The sequence below is a fragment of the Mustela erminea genome, chromosome 17 (assembly GCF_009829155.1).
Source record: "Mustela erminea isolate mMusErm1 chromosome 17, mMusErm1.Pri, whole genome shotgun sequence".
In the NCBI taxonomy this organism is placed as follows: domain Eukaryota; kingdom Metazoa; phylum Chordata; class Mammalia; order Carnivora; family Mustelidae; genus Mustela; species Mustela erminea.
The window spans coordinates 10,050,374-10,068,153 of record NC_045630.1 but is presented as its reverse complement, the minus strand read 5'-3'; the positions used below and the strand labels follow the sequence as shown (position 1 = coordinate 10,068,153).

Below are 17,780 nucleotides of genomic sequence, written 5' to 3'. Positions count from 1 at the left end.
GACACAGCCAGGGCTCAGCTCCAAACCTCCCCCCGCCCCTGATCTGCCAGACGTTTCATCAGATGCCAGCCTCGGCCTGTCTGTGCCCAAGCTGATTCCCGCATAAAGTACACGCAAGTTGTCGGTGAACTTGGCACAGTGGAGAGACTCCGGGGTCAGATCACCTGCGTTTGAATACGGGCCTCTTCAGGTACCTGACTTGCTCATGTCTGTGTTCTTACCTGCGCAGCTAGAATCAGAACGCTAGCTACCCAACAGGCTTGTGAACAGTGAGTGACACAGCACATGGGCAGGGCCTAGAACAGGGGCTAGATTCGAATGAGCTCTATTTATTACATCCCTAAAATGAGAGGGGGAAAAAAGGTTTTCTATTAAAAAAAAAAAAAAAGTTATTTCAAAACTAAAGCATAAGCTTTCTTTTTGAGATTTATTTATTTCAAAGGGAGAAAACAAGTGGGGTTGAAGGGGGGCACAGGGAGAACCTGTGGCAGACTCTGAGCCCAGCACGGAACCCACTCAGGGCTTGCTTTCACGACCCTGAGATCACGACCTGAGCTGAAACCAAGAGTCGGACGCTCAACCAACTGGGCCTCTCAGGCGCCCCTAAGCTTTCTTTAAGGAAAAAAAAAAAAAAAAAAAAAAAAAAAGATTTTATTTATTTGAGAGAAAGAAAAAGAGAGAGAGAGAGAGAGAGAGAGCGAGCGCATGAGTAGGGGTGGGGGGGGGGAAGGGCAGAGGGAGAGGGAGAAGCAGACGCTCTGCTGAGCAGAGAGCCCAACATGGGACTCCATCTCAGGATTCCAAGATCATGACCTGAACCGCAAGCAGATGCGTAACCGACTGAGCCACCCAACTGCCCCCACCCCCGCCCCAAGATTGCTTCTTCCAAAGCTGAAACAGACGACGTGGTATCTGACTGTGACCATAGTGAGCACAGTGGCACCATGTCAAGCACGTAGGATATGGTACACAAACCGGGGACTTCTCTGTGGCCGTCCCTCCCCCGTCAGGCAGGAATTCTGTGGGCTGCGCAGGCACCAAAATAAACACAGTTCTTTCATCTCTTCCGCAAGATTATATTATTTTAAAAAGCCAACCGTATAGATGATCACGTAGCAGGATATAAAGTTTGGAAGCCATGTAACTTCTCAGAAGAGGGTCATCTGATAGACAAATCCTAAAAATGCGTATATGAGAATCAAGTTTTTGCAAAATGAACCAGAATTTTTAATTTTTTTTTAAGATTTTATTTATTTATTTGACACAGAGAAAAAGAGAACACAGGTAGGCAGGGCAGCAGGCAGAGGGAGAGGGAGAAGCAGGCTCTCCGCCAAACAGGGAGCCTGATACGGAGCTTGAACACAGGACCCTGGGATCATGACCTGAGCGGAAGGCAGAGGCTTAACTGACTGAGCCACCCAGATGCCCCCAAAAATTTTAAATATTTTTAAAGTAAAATGTGCTCATTATGACAAATCAGAAAACGGCCCACAGCGTGAGATTAGCAGCCACTCATGTTGCTCTGTTAAGATTTTAGCCAAAAATCAGTCAATCGCTTTTGTTTTTTCTGCAGTTTCTGATTGTCTAACGCTGCCCACGCTGTGTGACATCCTTGCTTTCTGCACAATTAGCTTCAATTACAGCAGGAGATTTCACCCTGTGCCCTGGAAACTTTTCATAAACTTCATTTAAATGAACACAAAGTGTTTGGTCAGATGGGTCATAATTCAGTTAACCGTTTCTGTAACACTGAGCATGTCACTTCTTTCAAGTTCCTTATAATCATCAGAAATACCTTCGCACACGTGATCTCCATAGCTACGATTATTCTCTTCAGGGAGATTCTCAGAAGTGAAGTTACTAGATCAAAGGCAAAGAGTCACGACCTCTCAACAGCCCACTCTCCAAAACAGCCGTTATCAACATGCCCAGGGCTGCCTCAAAGAGTATCACATTTTTAAAAAGTCTTCGCGAAGGGCACCTGGGTGGCTCAGAAGGTTAAATCCTCTGCCTTCGGCTCAGGTCATGATCTCAGGGTCCTGGGATTGAGCCCCATATCAGGCTCTCTGCTCTGTGGGGAGCCTGCTTCCCCCTCTCTCTCTGCCTGCCTCTCTGCCTACTTGTGATCTCTGTCTCTGTCAAATAAATAAATAAAATCTTAAAAAAAAAAAGTCTTTGCAAAACTGAATCAGCACTGGCATCTCAGCATTATTGGGATTGGCATGTGTTTGATTAGAAATGGGCTTCAACCATTTTCCTTGGGTTGTTTTTGCTTTTTTTTTTTTACCACTCCTGCTTTCCCTTTTGCAAAGTCTGTACGTAAATTTTGTCCACGTGTCTCCTGAGGTCTTACCATTTACATGAAGAACATGTACAAAGATACTACATATGAAGTATGGTAACACCGTGTTCTAATTTTTCACATCCTCTACGCACTGGTTTTATTTACCCAATGTGTACCATCAGACCCATCCCTGTATTCTCTTGTGATACCTTCCATTCTCTTTTTGTCTTTCTTTTATTTATTGAGACCCCTTGGACATAGAACACAGCGGAACCTTTCCTTCCTTCCTGCTTAGAATCTTCCCCATCCATTGACTAATCACCTATGTTTTTCTATATTTTTAGTTTTTTTCTTACTTTTAATTCCCTTACCTATTTAAAATTTATTTTAGTAGGTAGCCCTTTAATTACATCTTGAGGACAATAACGCTCACAATTTAATGGAATCTGGAAATAATTATTACGGTGATTAAGTTCACTGTTAATTTCATCAAGCTAATTAACAGTGTTTGCAGAAGGACAAATATTGTATGATTCCTCTTAGATGAGGGATCTACGAGAGGCAAATTCATAGAGACAGAAAATTTTGACTTGGGACCTGACTAATTATAATTAGAAGACACGCCCAACCCATCAAAAAAGGTGCCCAATAAATCAGGAAAGGCAATGGCCATAAGCAACCAGGCAGGCTTTCCTGGTACACAGCAGCTGCGTATCTGCCCTACTTCCAGGGATTATTTTATCCATATAATCAATCGTCAAATACCCTCACCCTTGGAGGTTTCCAAGGCATGAAAACAAATACCAACTAATTCTCTTGGTCAGGCATGGCACCATCGGTTCAACCGAGCTGATTACAAACTTCTCTGACAGGAAGGATCCGGTCCCATCTTCCAGAGAGCATGTCTTAGCCGAACCAACTCATCCCTGATCAGTCCTTTCTTCAATGGATTTGTTTAAAGGTTTTCTACACGTGGATGACATCACCTATTAGGTGTCGATTTTACTGGTGTCCATGTTAGAAGGTAACTTCTTTCCAACTGTCTTCCCAAATCTAGATGGTCCCTTATCACAAGAAAAGTTAGGATCGCAGGTAAACAAATGTAGATATTTACACATATTTGGTAATCGTCTGTTAAAGGGAGACTGAGACACGAGACAGAGTCGTGACACTAAGGGAAAATGGCCACTTTCTTTGAATCAAAGGACGCTTTACAAAGGTGCTGAAGTTTTAAGGACATCAGTGAGAAGTGTAAGATTATCATTTCAGGAATCTTACGGGGGGGAAGGGCAAGGGGGGAAGGAAAATGGATGCTGGCCCAGGAATTTGGAATTTGGAAGCTGCTCTTGGGGGACATGAGACTGTTTCCAATGTGGGCTGCTGGTCCAGACCTCATGCCACGGAATTCTGGACAAAAGACCCAAGAGACAAGCAACCCTCAAAGGCTTTGTTCTGGGAACAGCCAGCACAGACAGAGGAAGGGTCTGGACAAGTGGGTCCTGGTGATGTGGGCAGCGGGCCTAGAGCCCTTCTGTGGGCTGTTCTCTGAGCAGCTTTCACATTTCATTAACATTCTCGAAACTCCAGAGATCATCCTCTTCCTGACCACAAACAGAAGACACAAAATTCTAACTTCCGGAGCATCACATGAACGGGATGAGGTCTACGTTGAATCTCGGGTCTCCTTCAGAAAGAAAACTCCAGCGGACATCTAGAACCCAAACCCTTACACAGTCCAAGGCCCACAAAGTACTCAGTGCACCCACAAACCCACATTTCAAGACAGTCCTCTTGTCAGTATAAAACCCGATGTAAACACTGCCTCTTTGTGGATAACAATAGCAGAGTGGGATAAACTTGAAATTACACTTTGCGGTGTGTTATTGAACCTGTCAACAGGGTGTTCTTGGTCTAGGAAACATCATTGCATTTTTTTTAAAAAAGCAAATGACATTTAAAAGGACCACCATAGTTAACTTTCCAGAACTGGAAAACAGAAGAAGAGAATTTTAGAATCTATATTTTCCAGGATTTCGAAGAAAAAAAAAATTACTGATTCAAGAGAACAGTTCACCATTTCTTCCCTGTGGAATATGTAAGATGGACCATATTAGCCCTTTTTCAAGTATACAGTTCAATGCTAAGTCACGTTGCTGTGCTCACTCCCAACCATCTCCAAGATTTCCTCTTCTTCCCAGACTGAAACCCTGTACCATTAGACACCAGCTTCCCGGTTCCTTCCACCCAGACCCTGGTAACCGCAATTCTGCAACCTGTCTCTGCATCAAAGGAGTCCGGACTCATGATGTAAGCGGAATCATAAAATATCTTCCCTTTTGTGACTGGCTTATTTCACTTTGCAAAATGTTCTTGAGGCTCATCCATCACTATAGCATTTCAGAATGGCATTTCCTTTTGAAGGCTGAATCTTATATGTGTGTTAAAATGTCCTATATATATAGTTTATACATATACACTATACAGTTTACATATATATAAATAATATAAATAAAATAAGTACATATAATAAAAATATATAATACATTAATATATGATATATAACATAAAATATAAATAATACATATAAAAATATAAAATATATATAAAATAAGAAAAGATAAAAAGTGGAAGCAATGCCATCATCCACTGATGGATGAACGGATAAACATACTATATATATTTTTATATATATATATTACAAATAGATCTTTGAGTCCCTGTTTCCAATTCTTTTCAGTGTATGCCCAGAAGAGGAATTGCTAGGTTGTATGAGAAATCTACGTTTAATTTCTTTTTTTTTTTTTAAACTTTATTTATTTATTTTTTTGACAGGGAGAGATCACAAGTAGGCAGAGAGGCAGGCAGAGAGAAAGAGGGAGAAGCAGGCTTCCCACTGAGCAGAGAGCCCGCTGTAGGGCTCGATCCCAGGACCCTGGGATCATGACCTGAGCCGAAGGCAGAGGTTTAACCCACTGAGCCACTCAGGTGCCCTTCCACGTTTAATTTCTGAGGGACCACCACACCATTTTTCTTTATCAGTTGCACCATTTGGCATTCCTACCAGCAACGCATGAGTCACCATTTAAAAGTTTAAACATTTGTGGAAGCAGAATTTGCTTGGGAGCTAGTTTCTCTAAACTCATCTTGTCAGTCGTTTGCAGAGCATAAAGGGAAATTTAAAATGTCTTCCCTAAATTGAGCCATGAAATCCAACCCAAACACGACAGTATGAAAATATAATCCTGGGGCAAATGGAGGCTGTCAGAGAAAGAGAGAGGTGGGCTTTGCTCGCTCTTACAACGGCCTCACTTCTTCCCTCCCACCCCCCACCTCATGCAGCTCACGAAGCCTTGCCTGTCCTACGGGGTCTTACATCTGCCCTTGTTTCCCACCTCAATCTTCAAGCAGATTCTCACACATTCAAACTTGAACTTCTCCAAGATCAGAAAGGTACTCCTCAACCACAGTTTTCATCAACTCAGTCTTGAGCCCAAGAACAAGAATTAATCCCACATCCTTTCCTGGTCCTTCAAGGCCCTTAACCAAATGCCCCTGTGAAGTGATTAGTAAATGCTCCAATGACTGTTTACCATTATCTCGTCAGCCATGAAAACTGAGTTAGCATCCCATCACCTCCATCACGACTGCACATTCCCACTCACAAAACTCAAACACCAAGAGCCTTCCAATACACATTCCCCTAAGCACAAGTGGATGGACAGAGCATTTGGTCCAAATAGGAAACTGAATGATCCCTTTTACTGTCTCTTGAGCTGGTCAAAAGCAAGTGACCAGAGAAACACTCTACTTCATTAGCCAAACCACCAGTTATCCAGGGAAACCTGGGTGGCTCAATCAGCTGAGCGACCAGCTCTTGGTTTCGGCTCAGGTCATGATCTCAGGGTCATGAGATCAAGCACCATGTCAGGCTCCACACTACGCATGGAGTCTGCTTAAGATTCTCTCTCTCTCCCTCTGCCCCTCCCCGCTCGCTCTCTCTTAAAAAAGCAAAAAACAACAACATCCCACCAGTTATCCAAAGTTCTTAATATCTTTTATTTTGGACATTTAAATTGTTAGGAAACTACTGGAACTTTTGTCCCATATTATCATACCCTCCCTGGTGGTGATGATGACAATGACGTCACTTTAATTTCATAGACATTTCCATCTTTGCATTTGATTCTTACCTGCAAAGGTAAGCAGGATAGGTATGACGATTCCCACTCTTTGGAAGACTGGATCGGAGGTAAGTTCCTCCCCACCAGCTCTCAGAACAGAAAGCGGGATGAGAGCCCCTACAAGTTCTGACTCCTGACCTTGGCACCTCCCACCGCCCTTCAGGGTTGCTCTCTACAGACAACAACCGTCAACACTAGCTACTGAAATTCCCTATTCCTCATTGACACAGCAAGGTTGCTTTATCCCAGAGCATAACTTGCGAAGGCTGCCTGGTTTAGCTACACCCAAATAAAGTGGGAAATGAAGACTCTGAGGAAGGTGCCGGTGGGTGACACGAAGTCTGAGGTCAGGAAGCCGGTCGGTCCTTTGCTGGGGAGGGTATCACACAACTCTCAGGGGATGCGGCCAGCATCTCCACAACCCAGTTCTGCCAATGCCTCGTCCTGGGGGGATTTTGTTGTTGGTGGTGTTATTTAGAAAACCAGCACCCATGGGAGTGGAGGGGCAGGACCCATTTTGAGAAAACACAAACATTAAAAATATGAGTAAACTCATGTTTTTGGGAATTCTTGACGTTGGCTGTTCAACTACCAGATGACGGCCCACCGGGGACGAAGACTACAAAGGGCCGCCCCTCAGGCTTTGCAAAGAGGAAAGGCAGATGACCGTGTTCATTGATGGGGAACAGAGCTGACTTTCTGAGTAATGAGACAACCCAGGAAAGGATGTTTAGATTCACTTAGTCCCAATACGACACGCGTGTCTGGATACTGTCCAGACTCTCCCCTCGCTAGACCACGCTTGAAGGCTGGAACCATGTCTTATCAAGTATCTCCACCGCTTTAGCACACAGCAGGCTCTCAGAAATGTGCGTGGAAGTGAATCTGAATTGGATGATTAGCATACTCCCAGAGAAGCAATACAAAAAAAATTGGCTCTGAAAATTAACTGTGGGTTTGAGTGTCTCAGATTCCAATCTCGAATCATATGGTTTCCTGTTGTACGGGGATATAAATACCCAGAGAAATGTTTAAGTAAGTGTTCTGCAAATTCTTTCTCAGTGCAAACAAGAGACACATTCAGCAACACATCTCTATCTACTGTGGCAGTGACAAGCCTATGTCAATCCTCTCGGGTTTAGGAGGAAGAAACCAAACAGCCATATTTGCTAAAAACCATCTACTATACATTATGCAGCCTCCGTCTGTACCCTGGGAGAAGGGAGGTACAGACATGCTTCCATATTTAAGAAGAGAATTCCGAAAAGTTTGTTGCAATTACACCAAAGAACCTGCTTTTTTTTTTTTTTTTTTTTTTTAATATATTTTTTTAATTTTTTATAGAACCTGCTTTTTAAAGGTCAACCGTGGACATACACCATTCTGTGATGCGAACCGGTACTCCGCATTTGATTTGTTAGGCAAACTCAGAGTTTTAAATCACAACTCTCTTCTTATTTCATGCAGAAGACATGACCCCATTTGATTTTCAGTACTTTCCCCCAAGATATTAAACTCAAGTGGTGGATGGAGGGACAATAAACATGAAGCAGGGCTTTCCTGGAGAATTAGGGACACAGTGCGTACTTGTGCATGCAGATACGGTCTGCATACGTGTGGACAAACACCAACATCAGCACCTAAGACCATCCACGCTCTCCACAGTCAGTCGGTTGGCCAGAGGGCTGAGCTCTGTCTGGCCATGTGCCCAATGTGTTTTGAGACCTGGCCAGGAGCTCAGGTGACAAAGTATTAAATTTCATCTCAAGAGGCTACCACTAGGGCACCTGGGTGGCTCCATTGGCTAAGCAACTGCCTTTAGCTCAGGTCATGATCCTGGGGTCCTGGGATTGAGTCCTGCATTGGGCTCCCTGCTCAGCAGGGAGTCTGCTTTTCCCTTACTCTCTGCCCCTCCCCCTGCTTGTACTCTCCTTCTCGCTGTCTGTCAAATAAAAAAATCCTTAAAAAAAAAAAAAAGGCTACCACTCAACTTGCTTTTATGATTCATGCGTCAGGAGAGAACAACATCCCATGAGATCATTGCATCCTATGACTTTTAGCCTATGCCATCAGTCTTGATTTTTGGTAAAAATAAGACTAGCACCTCCCTTCTCCCTTCACATCCCCAAAAGTTATATGTAGCTGATCCCTGGGGGACATGGGAGGCAAACCAAAGATGTGCTTCAGAAAGCCCTGGCAAATTTTTCAGGACAGTGAGGAGCAAGATGTAAAACAAAACAAAACCAAACAAAAACAAAAAAAAAGACCAAAACACTGAAAGCAAAACTGGAGAGAGAGCTTAATCAAATGACTATGTGATGGCACCCCAGCAAAAATCTTGATCACTGTCTGCCCTTCTGACAGCTTACCTGGCAGACCGCCCAAGAGTCATGACTTCATTGCACCACCTCCATGAGGTCCCTCTCTCTGATGGCTCATTTGCTTTATCACCTGTGACGCTCATCAAGAGGTCAAGCTTTCCTCTGCTTAGTGCCAAGGTCCTGGGGTCCAGCTCCCGCCTGTGGGTTGCCCATGTGACTGCTCTCCCTGCCATCCGTCCAAAGACACATGAAGAGATTTTGGCAGGGACTCAACTCTCATGTCCATCTCCACAGTCTTGACCCTTACCCAGCACAGGAGGGCCACTAGGTATGTTGTGTTAACAAATAAGGAGCATGAAAGAAAATCTGCATCAATCTTACTGAAACCTGAATGAGTTTGGGAATAATTTTTACTGCAGGAAAAGTGAAAGAACTTAATAAAAAATGGACCATAGACCTAAGTTGAAGTTAAAACTACAAAACTCAAAAGAACATACAAGAATGTATTTTCAGGACTTCAAGTCGGGCAGTGAATTCTCAGATAAGACACCAAAAGCACAGCAATGAAAGAAAAGCTGATAAGCTGGACTTCATCCAAAATAAAAGATCTGTGCTTCAAGGGACATCGTGAAGAAAATGAGAAGATAAGCCACAGACTGGGAGAAAACACCAGCCAATCATGTATCTGCTAAGGGACTTCTACCCAGAATATATAAAAGACTCTCACAACTCAGTGACAACAACAACAAAAAGCCCAACTAAAAAAATGAACAAAAGATTAGATTAGATGTTTCTCCAAAGAAAACCTAAGAAAGGTGAATAAGCACGTGAAAAGATGTTCGACCTTGCTAGGCATTAGTGAAACGCAGATCAAAACCAGGCTGTGATACCAGTTCACATCCACTAGAATCAAAAGGAATCAACAGAGAAAGGACATCTGATCTGTTGCTGTGGGAGCGTAGATGGTGTGGCCACACTACCAAACAGCTTGGAAGTTTCTCAAAACATTAAACACAGAGTTACCACACTCAACAGCAATTCTGCTCCCAAGTATCAGCCCATGAGAACAGAATACATATGACCTCATAGAGACAATGTTCACTACAGAATTTTTCCATAACAGTGAAGACCTGGAAATAACCACATAGCCCTCTGCTGATGAACAGGTACACAGCGTGTATACCCACACAATAGAATGTCATTCCTCTCCACGTGATGGCACGGTGAGCCCTGACCACATCGTGCTGAACATAACAGGTCAGTCACGATAAACCACATAGTTCACAATTTCCATGCACAGGAAATGTCCAAGACAGGCAAATCCATAGAGAAATAAAGTGGAGCCATGGTTTTCTGGGGCTGAGGGGACAGGAGAATGGGGACTGACTGAAAATGAGCACCACATTTCTTTGCGGAGGAACAGAAATGTTCTAATATTCCATGGGACGATGGCTGCAAAATTCTGGGAATATACTAAAACCCACTGGCCTACACATGCAAAACAAGTACATTGTGTGGCCTATAAATTGTATCTCAGTAAAGCTACTAAACAACAAAAAGGAATGATTCCACATTCCTGCATGTGCAAGAGTGTGACCAAGAGCAAACAACCTGGTCTCCAAAAGTAACACCAGCCAGCCCTCAGTGGTGAGCATCGCCTCCATGTCTCACAAAGTTGACATTAGAAGGATCTTGTCGACTCTACAGCCCATCTCATCTTTTCCCTAAAGTCATGATTTCCTAAGAAAACCAGTTCTCTAGAATTTTGATAGATTCCTCTCTCACATTGTGGTCTTCTATCTGTTTCGAGTTTATCTTTGTGTATGGTGTGAGAGAATGGCCAAGTTTCATTCTTCTACACATAGACAATGTCAGCCACTGCAACTTCTTTCAAGATATGTCTTCAAAGGTAATGGAAACAAAAGCAAAAATGAACTTTTGGGACTTCATCAAGATCAAAAGCTTCTGCACAGCAAAGGAAACAGTCAACATAAAAGAGGCAACCCACGGAATGGGAGAAGATATTTGCAAATGACAGTACAGACAAAGGGCTAATACCTAACATCTATAAAGAACTCCTCAAACTCAACACACACAAAACAGATAATCACATCAAAAAGGGGGAAGAAGACATGAACAGACACTTCTCCAAAGAAGACATACAAATGGCTAACAGACACATGAAAAAAATGTTCATCATCATTAGCCATCAGGGAGATTCAAATTAAAACCACATTGAGATACCACTTTATAACCAGTTAGTATGGCCAAAATTAACAAAACAGGAAACAACATGTGTTGGAGAGGATGTGGAGAAAGGGGAACCCTCTTACATTGTTGGTGGGAATGCAAGTTGGTGCAGCCACTCTGGAAAACAGTGTGGAGATTCCTTAAGAAATTAAAAATAGAGCTTCCCTATGACCCTGCAATTGCACTCCTGGGTATTTACCCCAAAGATACAAATGTAGTGAAAAGAAGGGCCATCTGTACCCAATGTTCATAGCAGCAATGGGCACAGTCGCCAAACTATGGAAAGAACCAAGATGCCCTTCAACGGACGAATGGATAAAGATGTGGTCCATATACACTATGGAGTATTATGCCTCCATCAGAAAGGATGAATATCCAACTTTTCTATCAACATGAACAGGACTAGAGGAGATTATGCTGAGTGAAATAAGTCAAGCAGAGAGAATCAATTATCATATGGTTTCACTTACTTGTGGAGCATAAGGAATAACATGGAGGACATTGGGTGAAGGAGAGAAGTAAGTTGGGGGAAATCGGAGGAGATGAACCATGAGACTGGACTCTGAGAAACAAATGGAAGGTTTTGGTGGGGAGGGAGTGGAGGGTTGGGTGAGCCTGGTGGTGGGTATTGTGGAGGGCATGTATTGCATGGAGCACTGGGTGTGGTGCATAAACGATGATTTTGGAACACTGAAAATAGAATTAAATTTAATTTAATTTAGAAAAAAAAGAAAGAAAGAAAACCAGTCCTACAAGGAATCCAAAGAAGAAACCAAAACACAAAGTCCTTTAACTCTGCTGCTAGGTGTCTCGGTGCCCCGTAACCCATCCACCTCCACACACGCACACCCCACAGGTTCTCTCAGGACACGGCCCAGCCCTGTAGAGTCAGGTTCCTTTTCATCTGGGTTATAATATAATGGAAGAACTCATCATTTTCTTCTCCCTCTCTCTCTGCCCGTTTTTTTGCTTTATTAGTACATTTTTCTCTCCTGAACTCTCCTGAGCGAATGTGATACGATCTTGAAAATATCCACCAGCCCCTTCTCAGGGGAGCACTAATTGCCACTCACAAAGCCGGGCCATCTCATCCAGGGGATCCATTAGCGGAAACCACCGGAAAAGCAGCAGCAGAGGAGGGGAAATCAGGGAAGGGAGGTTAAACAGCACGGAAGCGATTTGAAGAGAGAGGAGGCACTGAGTTTGTGCATGAGGAAGACAAAGAGAAGAAAGCGCAGAGCAGCAGGTCCGACGGGAGCGCGCTGAGTAACCGAGACAGGGCACCGGTCTTCAACTCCGACCGGCTGGGCTGGGGAGTGCGGGGGAGACGCCCACCGCCTCACCCCCAGCCGAGGGCAAGCGCTTGCTCACGACTCCAGAGGGCCGCAGGTGCTGCTCTGAGCAGGAACCAGTGTGTTCCCACGGCTGGGGTTTGGGTCTTTGCGTTCCCCGCTCTCTGACCACTGCCACGAACCCACAAAGCGTCCTCGGCCAGAACGACTCACCCGGGCTCAGGACTGCACCCACAGGGTGTTGAAAGCATCCTCTTGGAGGGAACTAAGGATCCACAAAGGCAGGGCTGTCTGTCTTTCTTTCAAAAATTGGGGGGGACTAGGCCAGGCCTTCGGGCCTCTGTGCAGAAGCTATGGCAAATGGCCTGCGGGGACCACAGCACAGCTCCCTGCAAACCACCTCCTCCCGAAAGCACCAGCGTGATACACGCTTCACGCCAGGTTCTGCTCAAAAGTACATCCTACAAAAGTCACAGGATGAACCATCTGAAATTCAGCGGCGCCTAAGTGGCTCAGTGGGTTGGGTGTCTGCCTTCGGCTCGGGTCATGATCCCAGGGTCCTGGGGCTGAGTCAGCAGGGGGCCTGCTCCTCCCACTCCCTCTGCCGCTCCCCCCACATCATGCGGTCTTTCTCTCAAATTTAAGTAAATAAATAAATAAAACCTTCTAAAAAGAGTAATAAAAGATCGTCTGAAATTCAGCGGCTCCATCACCCGCGGGCCCATCCGGTCAGCCGTATGTCTCCCACAGCAGCTGAGGTCACCGTTAATAGCAGAAGCGACCCACCAAATGTCCCCGAAGCCTTGTATTGAGTGCGAAAGGCGTGAATGAGAGTCCCACCACCCCCCTCACCACCGTCTTGGGGACAGTAGCTGGCCTGGCTTATCACACAACACCTGTCAGGACCTTCGGCTCCTTCTAGGCCCTCAGCTGCCAGCCTCGCCACCAAGGGTGGGCACCTTCAGTCTAGGGAATGACCAGGGCAGATGCGGACAACAGCAGGCCCAGAGTCTTCTGGCTCCTCCCAGGGGCAGGCGCAGCTGCGGCAAACACACCGGGAAACTAGGGCTAGGAGAAAATTCTAGACACGTAGCAGGGATGCCGGGAGGAAAGGAAACGAAATCCCAGGCTAGACCTCAAGGACGCATCTTTCTCGAACGTCTCCGGTCCCCTTCTGCAGAAGGGGGACCTTCTACTCCTTCCTGCTTCCTAGTAAATTCTGGTGGGATCTTCATACCATAGATCTATTTCTTCCCAAACAAATGTTTTCGTTTGTTTTTTGTTTTGTTTTGTTTTGTTTTAAATAACCCCACCCTCTCACAGGGAATAAAAATGGAGGTATGATTACACCACTTTCAACAAAAGCAACATTTCCACGCTTGCTGCTCTACCCTTTGAGCCCTAGTCAGGAAGAGAAAACAAACAGAAAGAGGCTTTTGAGGAAACAGGAATACAATAAAAGAGGTCTCAGAACTCAGATTATGGTCTCTTTGTTCTTTTGGGATCATAGCTAGGCTCAGGGACTCTCTACATGTGGCCACAAAATTATATCTTCTAATTTTTTGTGCCTTTGGGGTTGGGTGGTTTCTTTTGTTTGTTTGTTTGTTTTTTCCCCTTAAATCTCTGCTTGACAGAACCTCAAGGGATCGCAACCAGTGAAAACTGGCTGTGGGCTGGTATTTCTAGGGTGAGCCTTGGGGAATCTCACTGTTGGGAGGCAACCCTGCCTGCTCCTTCATTACCCCCTTTGCAGCATCTTGTTCTGGGGCTGTGTGTTCGAGTCCCCACCTCGCTGAGGCCCCCGCCGCAGTCACGCCTGCAGCACACGTGACCTACCAGCCAGCCCCAAGGGAGGAGACTCAACGGGACCCGAGACCTGGCAAGGAGGTGAGTTTCCATCTTCTATGATGGTTCCGATCTGTGCCCCTTTCTGGGGACGCTAACCAACATATTAAGATTTCACCCTTTCTCGAGATGATGAAACGGAAAAAAGCCCGCGTGTGAGCCTCGTGCTTTGTAACTCACGTCTGTCCACCGTGTTGTGTTCACATATAACACACATGTAGCTTCTAGACATGCACCCTATATTCCAAGATTGTAGGACTGCACTGTTGATGTTCTTTGTATTAACGTAGGCAATGCCTTTTACAAAAATGTCTAGTGCCTGGGTCACCCTATCCTTCCCCCTTTCTCCGCCCAAATGCCCTGGAGGGTGGAGGCGGATTGGTTCCAGGTTGTGATGGGATCTGGATCCTGTCACCTAGGTCACCATTCTGAGTCTCGGCCACCTCGGCCACATCCGAAAGCAGTTACTGTGCCATTGATGGTGCTGCTCCAGACAAAAGCCACCTCTGTACCTTTTCGCCCTGGGGGAAGTCTCAGCAGCAAAGGCAGCACAGAGTGAGCGAGGAGCCGCCCAGAGAAACTCCCCATCAGCCAGAACCCACGGGAACAGCTTGAAGGAGCCTTTTGCAAGAGAAGCCACAAGCGTTAGAATCTGAAGTCGATGCTGTGGGGGGATGGGGCGCTGGGGCCAGATTCCCTTCCTGCAACCTGGGAAGAGTCAGACACCTCTTTAATAAGAGCAAGGAGCTTGTGAGGCTATGAAATCCCACCAACACAGAACAACAGCATTCCAGAAAAAAGCAGGCAGCAGTGAGGCTCAGAGTGGGCTCACAGGGGACAGCAATCGAGGCCAAGAGCAGTGCCGGGCACGGAGCAGACGCTGTCCGATCACTTGCTGAGCAGGAGCGAAGAAAGTTCTCTTGACCTCTCTCTCCACCTTTCTTTCTCCAGCTTGCCAAATGAGGTTAAGACGGACCGCTGCCCCCCAGCCCCATATCCGGCCATCACATCCCTGTAAGGAACGTTACAGAGTCGGGAAATTAAATGGCAAAGGCCCAGGACAGTAACCCTGAAAAAGGCAGCTTTTTAAATATAAGGTTGTATGCTCCTATTGAATCTTGCAAAGTGTCCATTGGGTCCAAGTCCAAAAAAGCAGTGCCTACAAGAAAATGTGCTGGCAAATTCGGAAGAGTGTCGCAGCCACTGAACATACTGCTGTCAAGAACCCAAGGGCTAATAAGTCATTTTTTTTAAGTTTACTGCAAATTGTGCAATGTAATTATAGTATTACATTAATAACTTTTATGCAGGGGACCACAGACGTGCTGCCTTCAAGAAGATGAATCAGCCGGCCTCCTGTGTTCACTGGGGCAGGACGGCAGCCCGCACAAAACCTGCAAACTCCTATAGGCACAAATGAAAAGGCTGCTTCTTGGAAGGTAAGGGGCAGTGACGGGCCCTTCCTACACCCCTCCACGGGCCTCCCCGGGCCCCTTCCCTCCCGGGGACAGCAGGGAGGCTCACAGGGAGGTCCCCCATCCTATCCCCGCCCCACATCCCTGGCAGGACGCGGACCCGGGTCCCTAACCTTGCTGAGTTTCCTCATCTGTGCAATGGGGAACAGTAAGTGCACCCAGGCGTAGGATTAGATGGGATTGTGCCCAGCGTGCTGGGAAGCCGGTGGTGGTTAGCCCCACAGTTGTCACGGTCACCCCTTCACGAGCCACTTCCCTGCCCAGGCAATCCGCAGGGACGTCTCTTCCCTTACATCGCTGTGCTGTGACACAGTTCACCCTGCTGTGGGCGGTGTGGGGCAGGGGGAGGGGCAATGTCCCACATAATGTAACATCTTAACGATTTTCGAAGGCACAGCTCAGGGGCATCCGGTACAGCCCGTGTTCGTGCAATCCTCACCCCCTTCCGTCTCCAGAATTTGTTTCATTTCCCCAGACTAAAGCTCCTTGTGGTTAAGCGTCAAGTCTCCACCCCTCCCGTCCCCCCACGCCCGCCCCTGCCCCATCCTTCCACACGATTCTGTCTCCGAGAATCCAACGACTCAAAGCATCACCTGGAAACTGGAACCGCACAGGATCTGCCCCTTTGGGGACCGGCTTATTTCACTCGGAATCACGTTGAGGTTCCTCCACGCGGTAGCAGGTGGTGTCCGATGTTGCTTCCTTTTTATACAGGAAGTAAGTATCATCTCTAGTAATCCACGTGTGTTAGGCACCTCCTTCCATCGCGTGTACACCACATTTAGTCTATCCTCTTGCCCGCCGACGGACCCTTGGGTTGCTCTCCCCTCTTGGGTCTGGTGAAGGATGCTGCCGAGAGCTGGGGAGGGGCACCACTGTCTTGTCGTCTGACACGCTGTCACCCCAGGCTGTGGGGCTCAAGGGCAGGGCTGTGTCCTAACCACCCTTCTGTCCGGGCCCCAAGTCAGGCGGCCACATGACTACACAGCGACAGCCAAAGAAACGCCGGCCAGGCACGCAGTCCGAGGGATAGACAGACATGGAGCACAAGAGAAGCAGAAAATACAGACACTGACGTTAACTGTGTGGAATGAATCCTGGGGTCAGGGGTCGCCGTCTAGAGATGCGAGTTTGACTTTCCTCTTCTAGGAAATGGCAGTTCAGATGCTAATATTTAGTGAACACCTACTACGTGCCAGACAAAACATACCAATGAAGCAATTGTTCCTGTTAATGCCATTATGCAAATAGGGAAACTGAGGCAGGAAGCATGTCCCTCTAAGTTCACAGACTACAGAGCTGGCAAAGGACAGAACCAAGATTCACAGCCTAGCGGTCTGGCTGCAGGAGCCATGTTTTGGTTTTTTGTGTTTTGTTTTTTTATTAAAGATGTTATTGGGGATGCCTGAGTGGCTCAGTCATTAAGCGTCTGCCTTCAGCTCAGATCATGATCCCGGGGTCCTGGGATCAAGCCCCTCATTGGGCTCCCTGCTCAGTGGGGAGCCTGTTTCTCCCTCTCCACTGGCTTGTGTTTCCTCTCTCACTGCTTCTCTTTGTCAAATATATAGGTCAAATCTTTAAAAAAAATTTTTTTTAAAATAAAGAAGTTATTTACTTACTTGAGTGAGAAAGAGAGTGAGTACAAGCAGGGGGAGGGGCAGAAGGAGAGGGAGAAGCAGACTCCTCGCTGAGCAGGGAGCCTGATGCGGGGCTCCATCCCAGGACCCTGGAATCATGACCTGAGCCAAAGGCAGACACTTAACTGAGCCACCAATGTGCCCAGGAACCATGTTCTTAACAGCAGAAGTCACCTAGGGACACCTGGGTGGCACAGTCAATTGAGTATCTGGCTTGAGGTTTCAGCTCTGGTCCTGATCTGAGGGCTGTGGGATCGAGCCCCGTGTTGCGCTCTGTGCTCAGCAAGGAGTCAGCTTATCACTCTCTCTCCCTCTCTCTCTAAAAATAAATAAATATATATATTTTTTTTTTGAATAGCAGGAATAACCCAACCTTCCATAACCTCTGAAGCTCGTTCTCTGCTAGACTCCCAGGATTAAAAAATCCTAACGATTCAAAAGGACCGCATCGGGTCTCCAGGAGTCGAGGTGACAGATAACATTAAAAATTCATGG

At 46.2% G+C, this 17,780-nt stretch overlaps 1 protein-coding gene across 1 annotated transcript in view; it reads right to left on the bottom strand.

Moving 5' to 3' along the window:
- KIF26B (kinesin family member 26B) overlaps positions 1-17,780 on the bottom strand; it is a 411,062-nt gene that overhangs the window by 376,217 nt on the left and 17,065 nt on the right. The window lies entirely within an intron of this gene.